This window comes from Phascolarctos cinereus, unplaced genomic scaffold (genome assembly GCF_003287225.1).
Source record: "Phascolarctos cinereus isolate Bilbo 61053 unplaced genomic scaffold, phaCin_HiC Scaffold_5;HRSCAF=322, whole genome shotgun sequence".
NCBI lineage: Eukaryota > Metazoa > Chordata > Mammalia > Diprotodontia > Phascolarctidae > Phascolarctos > Phascolarctos cinereus.
The window spans coordinates 388766454-388776982 of NW_027555958.1; positions in this window are offsets into that span (position 1 = coordinate 388766454).

Consider the following 10529-nt stretch of genomic DNA (forward strand, 5'->3'; position numbering starts at 1 on the left):
CTTCAAGAACAAAGGATAAACACCATCTTTAGCTAATTTCATGAGGTTGATTTTTGCCAACTTTAATTGTCAGTAACATTTTCACTATACAATTTCATTATGAAGTGAATTATAGCGGTGCTAAACCAAACAATGATCAATATACAGAAGAAGGCAGGATGCTTATATTATAAGACCTTAGAGTTATTTTTAAGAGTTGTCTTTTTATCTAACCACCTAAATTTGTATAGAACAAGGTCCTAAGCTGCAAGAAATTAAGTGAGTGGCTCAAGGTCATAAAGATAGGTAGCCAAAGAACCTTGATGTAAACTCAGGTCCTCTGTTTCTGAATCCATTTTTGTTGAATTTTGTTTTTGTTTCTGTTTTGTTGGTTGTTGTTCTCCCCTACTACCACCTATACTTCAGATTTCTGAGTTGTTCTGCTCACTTACAATTTTAATCACATATAATATTCATCTGTCTATCTCCTTTTATGTATACATATTTATGTATAGATATATAGATATCTCATATAGATATCTCCTAGTAAGAAGAATAAAGAAATACTGTGAGTCCCCTAAGCCTGTTAGAGAAAAGGAAGGAGAATGACTTGAAATTTAGTAGACCTACTAAGATCTTGCTTGGGACATAAATATGGATTAAGTGAACCACCAAAGAAGGAGGCTATTGAGTGAGAGAGGTACAAAAACAGAATGTAGCAATGAATAGCAGGGAGTATTTCAACTCTCCTACCACTACCAGTGAGTTGGAGGTAAAAGTACAACCAGTGGTTGAAAGATTGTCCAGGAAAGCTAGGCCATTTGATACATATGTTTTAAAATGTCACTGTTTTGTTGTTCATTGATACTTTAAACATAATATGAGGATTCCAAATAGGTCAATGACATTGACAGGGTTTTATAATATTGCATTCTTTTTTCTATTCTGATACAAATGGGATTATTAAATTGGGTTAGTAGTATCCAATGTATGGCTAAGCCAAGAACTGCATGTCTCCTCTGCTCAATAAGTTCCAGTAGTTTGCAGTTACTTCTAAGGTCAAAAATAAACTTCAATGGTGTCTTTTAAAGTTCTTGTAAATTCTTTATAACTTTGCACCAGTCTATCTTCCCAGGTTTTTATATCACTCTGTGCACATGTACTATAGGCCCAACAAGGTGGTGTCATTGCTGTTACCAATTACCAATTGGTAATTACAATTTCTAGTCTCCATGCCCTTGTACATGTTTTTCTCTCCATACCCTGATGCCAATTCCTAGAATTCAAGCTTTCTGAATATATTCCTCTTAGAATATCTAGTCACATGTAAAGCGTAGCCAAAATTCTTATAATATGAGACTTTGTAATCTTCCAAATCCTAATGAGTTTCCCCATACACACACACACACGTATATAAATATATGTGTATGTAATTATATATATATGTGTGTATATATATATGTGTATATATATATATATATACATATATATATACACACATATATACACGTGAATATGTATGCACGTGGATATCCTTGTTCTTTTTTTAGTGGCATATAAAAGCATAATGTTAAGTGGACTTTAATTGGTGGTATTCTTGGTCTTTTCTATTAATGCCTTTATGCAGTTTGAGGTATCATTGGGTTATTTTCAGCATCCCTGTAACTGTTTTACTTTGCAGAGAGGTAAACAAAATGAGCCATTTGTTACTTACATTACTCTAAAAGTGAACCAGTGAGGGAAGTGAAACAATTAGGAAAGGAAGAAGCAAAAAAATAAAAAAAGAGATTGAATAAAACCAACCAGTTTGGGGTATTTGGGAAAGAACTGAGAGGGGGATGGATTTGGGGTTAAGGATAAAGAACAATTATGGGATTTAAGGAATAGGGAAAGATAGAATGACAAGAGCTATGATCAGATAAAAGAATTGTATAGACTTCGTGAATATGAGAGTTAGAACAATTGAGAGTGATTGCAAGAACAAGTGTATAATATAGTGTGTAGCTAAGGTGTGGCAGAGGAGTAGGTCATGTTACATGAGTAAGTTGAAAGAGTGGATGAAGAGATAGATACAGATATAGAGATGTCAATATCTATATCCATCAATTGCTATATCTATACATACCTATGTGATAAATAGATAGATAGATAGATAGATAGATAGATAGATAGATAGATAGATAGAAATAGAGATATATTGAAATCTCTTAGTAAGAAGAGGAAAGAAAGGCTGTGAGTCATACCCTGAGCTCATTAGAGAAGAAGTAGAGAGACCTGGAATTTGGTGGGATCTTGAATGGGAAATACATGAGGATTAAATGAACCTCCAAAGAAGGAAGCTTTTGAGTGATGGAGGTACAAGAACAGAATGGATTTAGCAATGAAGAACAAAGGGATATTTCAACTCTCCTACTACTACTAATGAGTTAGAGCTATGGGTAAAAGTGCAAGTAGTAGTTGAAAGGTTGACCAGAAAAGCTGTGTCATCAGGAAGGATCTAGGACTCAGTGAGTGTGAAGAAGATGGATACAATAAGAAAAGAAAAGGTTTAACATGCAAGTTTGTTACATATGGAGACATCATAGCATAGTAGAATCCTTGGATAGCTTTAGAGTGGGTTATTGGGAGGGGTGTTGGGTGGGTGGGGATTAGAATAAGGATGTAGTCAGTAGAGGACCAAGTAATGGTAGTTTAAATAAATTCTGGATGCTAGGGACTCAATTTCTAGGAGTGAAGATGGTGGAGTAAGCAGTAAATCACTAATTCTCCCATATTCACCTCCAAACTATCATAAAATTGTTCCCCAAAACAAATCCTGGAACAGAAGAACCGGCAAAAAGTTGCGGTGAAACAATCTTTTAGCCCCCAAAACTTGGAAGACAGGCAAGAAAGGTCCATCTCACTTAGGTAAGTAGGGGGGAACACATTCCAGGACAGGGAGCATCCCAGAAAGCTAGCAGCAAGCACAACCTCAGCAAACCCAGTGAGAAATACTGAACTCCAGTGTAACACAAGAAGGAAACACCAACACCAGAACCCCTGCATGCCTTAGTACATCCAGGGGAACCAGCAGACTAGACTCCAGATCTGAGAACTACCATTTGTTTCAGCATAGCCCCAGGCAAACAGACTTCCTCCAGCACCCAGACTTCCACTTGCTTCAGCGTAACCCTAGAAAAATACAGAAACACCCCACTGGGCCTCAGCACCTGCCAGAGACCACCACTAGGAGCCCAGCTCAGCACCAGTTAAGCTGCCAGACCTCTACAGATTCCAACAGTGCCAGCCATCCAACCACCACACCCCCTAGGTGGAGCACCAGATTCTAGGATCCCTGGGGGCTTCAGGGAAACATCAGCACAACACAAAGTAAATAGCCAATGTTTTCATTCACTGGCACAAGAAACCTGAGATGGTGTCCCTTGAAGCCTGGCTGCAGAACTCAAATTTAAAGGAAAGGGAAAAGTTGAAAAAAGAGAGCAAACAGCAGCAACAACAAAAGAATCTGACCATAGAAAGTTATGATAGCAGGGAAGACAAAGACACAAACTCAGAAGAGGACAACGATATCTAAATACCTATGGGCAAAACCCCAAAGAAAAATGGGAAGTAGTCTCAGACCCAGAAAGAACTCATGGAAGTGCTCAAAACAGAGCTTAATATATAAGAGAGGTAGAAGAAAAAATGGGAAAAGAAATGAGAATGATTTAAGAGGGTTATGAAAAAAAAAAGAGTCAAAAGCTTGGAAAACTGCTCAAAAAGAATAAATGGCCAAATGGAAAAGGAAATTCAAAAATCCACTGAAGAAAACAACTCCTTAAAGAGTACCATGGGATAAATGGAAAAGTACAAAAGCTAATTGAGGAACACAACACCTTAAAAAGTTAGAAGTGGGCAAGTGGAAGCTAATGACTCTATGAGACATCAAGAATTAATCAAACAAATTCAAAAGAATGAAAAAAAAAGGTAGGAAATGTAAAATGCCTCACAGGAAAAATAGCCTAGAAAATAGATCCAGGAGAGATAATATAATCAAAAGAAGGACCTGTACATCATCTTTCAAGAAATTATCAAGGAAAATGGCCCTGATATCCTGGAACCATAGGGCAAAATAGGCATGGAAAGAATTCACCATAAACCTCAGGAAATAGATTTCCAAATAAAAATCCTAAGGAACATTACAGCCAAATTTTAGAACTATCAGGTCAAAGAATAATGCTACAAGTGGCCAGAAAGATAAAATTCAAATATCAGGAGCCAGAAACAAAATTACACAGGACTTGGCAGCTTCAACATAAAGTATTGGAGGTCATAGGAGGTGATATTCTGGAAGGCAAAGGAGCTAGGACTACAATCAAGAATCATGTATTTGTACAAAACAAAGACAATGCAACCAAGATTAGAAGGAAAGTAGAAAACTGGGAAAGGACTTTTACAACCAATCTATCTGATAAGGTCCTCATTTCTACAATATATAGAGAATTAAGTCAAATTTATAAGAATACAAGTCATTCCCCAATTGATAAATGGTCAAAAGATACGAACAGGCAGTTCTAAGATGAAGAAATTAAAGCTGTCTACAGTCATATGAAAAAATGCTCTAAATCACTATTTATTAGAGAAATGCAAATCAAAACAACTCTGAGGTACCACATCACACTTATCAGATTGGCCAACATGACAAAACAGGAAAATGATAAATGTTGGAGAAGATGTGGGGAAATTGAATCACTAATGCATTGTTTGTGGAGTTGTGAAATGATCCAACCATTTTGGAGAGCAATTTGGAACTACGTCCAAAGGACAACCAAACTGTGCATACCCTTTGACCCAGCAATAGCACTTCTAGGGCTCTATCCCAAAGAGATCACACAAATGGGAAAAAGATCCACATGTACAAAAATATTTATAGCAGCTCCTTTGTGGTGGCAAAGAATTGGAAATTGAGAGGATGCCTATCAACTGGGGAATGGCTGAACAAGTGCTGGTATATGAATGTAATGGAATACTATTTGTGCTATAAGAAATGATGAGTACACGGACCAGAAAAACCTGCAAAGACTTGAATGATCTGATGCTGAGTGAAGTGAGCAGAACCAGGAGAATGTTGTACACAGCAACAGCCACGTTGTGCAATAGCTAATATTGTTAGAGTTATCCCTTCTCAGCAATACGAGGATCTAATTCATCTCCAAAAGCCTCATGAAGGAAAATGCTGTCCACATCCAAAGAAAGAACTATGGAGTTTGAATACATATGGAAGCATACTATTTGATATTTTTTTCTTCTGTTGTGTTTTGTTTCCTCTTTCTGGTTGTTCCACCTATTGGTTCTAATTCTTCCTTACAACATGACTAATGTGAAAGTATGTTTAATAAGAATGTATATGTATAGCCTATATCAGATTGCATGCTGTCTTGGAGAGGGAGGTGGAGAAGGACAGGGAGAAAATAAATTAATTAAAAAAGAATCATTTATCTGACAAAACTAGCATAATATATCAAGGGGAAAATGGTCATTGGATGAAATAGAAGTATTTCAAGCTTTCATAAGAAGACCAGAACTAAACCCAAGATTTGACCTCCAATATCAAGGCCCAAGAGAAGCATAAACAGCTAAAAAGGAAAAAAAAAACAAAACATAAGGAATTCTATAAGGCTAAATTATCTACATTCCTACATGGGTTGATGATACTTGTATTTCTTAAAAGTTGCATCACTAATAGTATAGCTAGACGGAATATACATAGACAGAGGATATGGGCATAAGATGAATTTGAAAGAATGACATAAAAATTAGGGATGAGTAAGAGGAGTGCAATGGGTGCAGAAGGAAGAGAGAAGTAGAATGGAATAAATTATTTCACATGAAGAGGCACAAAGGACCTATTACAGTGGAAGGGACAATGGGAAGGTGGGCAATGAGCATCACTTGAATCTTACTGTCATCATTATCATCTCAAAGAAAGAATCATATGCACAATCAGTTGAATATAGTAATCTATCTTATGCAACATGGAAGTAGGAGGGGAGGAGATCAAGTAGAGGTGGTGGGTAGGGTTTCTCAGATGGAGGGTGGATCAAGTGGTAGATAGAAGCAAAACACTGGTGAAGACTGAAAGGGTGAAAGGAGAGAAAAGAAAGACAGGAGGAAGAATAAGATGGAGGGTAGTAATCATAACTGTGAATGTGAATGGGAGAAACTCTCCCATGAAACAGAGGCAGATAGAAAAGTGGATTAACAACCAGAATCCTCCACTATGTTCTTTATAAGAAACACATTTGAAGCAGACACACACACACACACACACACACACACACACACACACACACACACACAATAAAGGTAAATGGCTAGAGCATAATCTATTATGCTTCAGTGACTGAAGCAAAAAATCAGAGGTGGCAATCCTAACCTCAGCAAAGTAAAAGCAAAAATAGACTTAATTAAAAGAGATAGGGAAGGAAACCACATCTTGACAAGAGTTACCATAAAATGAAGCAATATCAATACTGTACATAAATGCACCAAGTATAATTGTATCCAAACTCTTAAAGGAGTTAAGTGAGTTATAAGAAGAAATAGACAGTAGAAGTATACTACTAGGGACCTCAACTGTCCACTCCTAGAGCTCAATAAACCCAACCAAAAATTAAGCAAGAAAGAAACTAAGGCAGTAAATAGAATAATAGGAAAGTTAGATGTGACAGACCTGTGGCATGATTTAGATAAAGAGTAACACCAGAACCAAATTAGAAGAGCAAGGAATAGTCTACCTGTCAGATCTATTGAGAGGGGAAGAATTCATGACCAAACAAGACATGGAGAACATTACAAAATGTATTTTGATTTTATTAAATTAAAAGGCTTTTGTACAAGCAAAATCAATACAACCAAGATTAGAAGGAAAACAAAGACGCGAAATAATCTTTAATGCAAGTGTCTATGATAAAGGCCTCATTTCTCAACTATGTAGAGAATTAAATCAAATTTACAAGAATACAAGCCATTCCCCAAATGATAAATGGTCAAAGGATATCAACAGGCAATTTTCAGATAAAGAAAACAAAGCTATCTATAGACATATGGAGAAATGCTCTAAATCACTTTTGATTAGAGAAATGCAAATTACAACCACTCTGAGGTACCACCTCAAACCTATCAGACTGACTAATATGACAGAAAAGAAAAATGAGAAATGCTGGAGAAGATGTGCAAAAATTGGGACACTAAAGCATTGTTGGTAGAGTTGCGAACTGATCCAACCATTTTGGAGAGCAATTTGGAACTATGCCCAAAGGACAACCAAACTGTGCATACCCTTTGATTCATCAATACCACGGCTAGATGGTATCCTAAAGAGATCATAAAAAAGGGAAAGTTCCTACATGTGCAAAAAATACTTATAGCTGCCCTTTTTGTAGTGGCAAGATATTGGAAATTGAGAGGATGCACATCAATTGGGGAATGGCCAAACAAGCTGTGGCATATGAATGTAATGGAATACTATTGTACAATAAGAAACAGAGAACAGACAGATTTCAGAAAAACCTGGAAAGACTTGTATGAACTAATGTAAAGTGAAATGAGCAGAACCAGGAAGCTTTGAAAGTATATGTAAGTAGTGTCCAAGGATGGTGAAGCAGAAGATAGTTCTTACCACAGAAAGACATATATCCAGGTATTCTCCGTGGATATAGAAGAATAATTAGAGACCCATAATGAAATTATTTCAGGGATGTTGGGTACCTCAGGGAAAACCCTTCTCTTCGTGAGAATGATTATTTCAAACAGTGATTTCAAGTTGTTCCATGATACTAAAAAACAAAAACAAAAAACACATTTTTATATTGAGATGCTCGTGATACAAAAAAAATCTATATTTCATTAAGTAATGTTTTATAACTGAATTTGTATATATCTTAGTAGGTAGACTCATAAATAGTTTATTCACTCAGTGAAAAAACATTTCTTGAATGCCCACTTTGATCCAGGCACTGGGCTAAGATCTGAGAATATGAAGTAAGACAAAAGTCTAATATAGGAGATTATATGAAAACAACCATTTAGGCACCTAGGTGGCACAGGGAATAGAGTTATGAGAATAAAGTTAGGAAAATTAGTTCACAGCTGGCTTCAGGCACTTACTACTTGTGTAACCCTGGGTAAGTCACTTAACTGTCTGCTTCAGTTTCTTCATCTCTAAAATGGTGTTTAATAGCACCTTCATCAGGAAAGGTATTTTGTAGAAGGTGGGATTTTAGCTATCTCTTGAAGGAAAACAGGGAAACCAAGCGAGACCAGGATGTGGTGATGAGAATATAAGGAATTATAATCATGGTGTATGTTGTCAAGGAACAGATAAAATCAAAGGGTAAGCGATGGTGAGGAAAGTTTAAAAAATGGAAAGACTGAAGGGGTGCAGATTATGAAGTTCTTTTGATGCAAAATAGAGCATTACATTTTTCATCCTGGAGGTAATAGGGAGTCTTTGGAGTCTGTTTAATAAAGGAGTGTCATAGTTTGTCTTTGGGAAGACATGGTCTTTGGGAAGATCAGTTTGACTGCTGAGTTGGGAATAGTCCAGAGTAAGGAGGAGACTTGAGGCAGGAAGACCAACGTGCTATTTAGATTCTAGGTCTGAAGCTATAATGCCTGCACCAAGGTGGAGGCTATGTTAGAAGTGAGATGGAGGAATATATGAGATATTACTAGGGTAAGATTGGTGATACGTGGCAACAAATTGAATGAGTGTGCCAAGAGAGAATGAGGACTCCTGGATATAACACTAGGTTGGGGTTACTACGTTACTGGGAGGATGGTAGTACCCTTAATAGCAATAGGGAAGTTTAGAAGATGGAAACAATCAAGGGAAAGATAATGAATTGAATGTAGAATATATTGAGTTTAAGGTGTTTACAAGATACTCGGTTTGAAATGTCCAATAAACAATTGGACATGTTAGTCTTGAGGTTAGAAGATTTGTTGGGGGTAGATAAATACATAAGAGAATCATCAGCATGGAACTTAAAATTGAATATATGGCAGTTGATGAGATCACTAAATTAAATGCTATATGGAGAAAAGAAAAAGGGTCAGGACAATGTCCTGGGGAGAAATCCAAATTTATTGGGTATAACTTGAATGAAGATCCAGGAAAGGAGACTGAGAAGGAGTGGTTAATCTTACCTTACTACAGTAAGAGAATTAGAACCAGAATAGAGTAATGTCACAAAAAACCTAGAGAGAAGATAATGTCAACGAGAAGAGATTGATTGACACCTCAAAGGCTGAAGAGATGTCAGTATGGATTGAATATTTTTAAAAAGACAATTAGATGTGTGATTATATAATTAAATGAACACTGACAACTTGGGAGAGGTAGTTTTAGTTGAAACATAAGGTTTTAAGCCATACTATAGAAACTTAAAAAGAATAAGAAAAGGGGAAGTTTAGACATTCATTGTAGACAGCCTTCACAAAAAATTTAGCTACAAAAAGATGATATAGGTTATATCAGAAGATATAGGATGATGGCAGGTGAATGGAGGGTGGGTTAATGAGACATGGCCATGTTTCTAGTTATTAAAAAAATCAGCCATTAGACAAGGAGATAGTAAAGATAAATGAGAGAGTGGTGATGATAGCGAGGGCAACTTGGTGGAGGACATGGGATAACGTGCATATGCACTGGAGTTAGTTTATGTTTTCTATAATAATTCTAAATGGAATTTCTCTTTCTATCATTTCCTTCCTACTTTTATTGGTAGTATGCAGAAATGTTGATTTTTACATGAATCTGTTTTATTTTTTGTGAGAATTAAAAATTTCCAAAAGATCTAATTTTTGCATAATTTAATCATTGTATTTCTAAGGCCAACATGTTTATTAATAAAAGGTTTATTGTTTGGTCATCTCTCTTAGACCAAAGACCTCTAATGGTGGTGGATTCATGATTTATATGCCCTTTGAAGAGCAAATATTCCTGAGGGTGGCAGTCAACTTTGATTGGTTAACAAGTGATGATAAAATGAGTATTTCAATGAGAAGGTGCTCTATATGGCAATGAGGGTCTTTGGGTACCTGACTTGGATCACCCAAATCTTGATCAAAGAGATTTATCAATTTCCATATTGTCTGTCTGAAAAAAGAGAGGGTCCAAATTTTCCCAGATCTGTCTGAGCACACACAAAGAGCAGGAATCCACCCATTAGCAGAAACTTAGATGTTTTTTACTGTCCAATTAGATATTGACCTGGATACATCTTTAAGAGAGGTTTCCCACATTGGTTGGTTTCTGGAGGAGGAAGTAGAAAAGAAAACAAATAAACAAAACCTTGGTCTTAATACAGTAATTACATATTATTTAAATACAAGAAAGAAATAATCCTTTCTCACAATATCTTGAAATTTATTTGAAGTTATTGATTATTTCACCTAATTTTTAAATTATTCCCTTGGCTTCTTTCAGTAAACCTTTATGGGCTACTTTGTGAGATGGTAGATTCTCTCTCCTTGAAAGTGTTCAAGTAGGTATTGATCAATTCTCA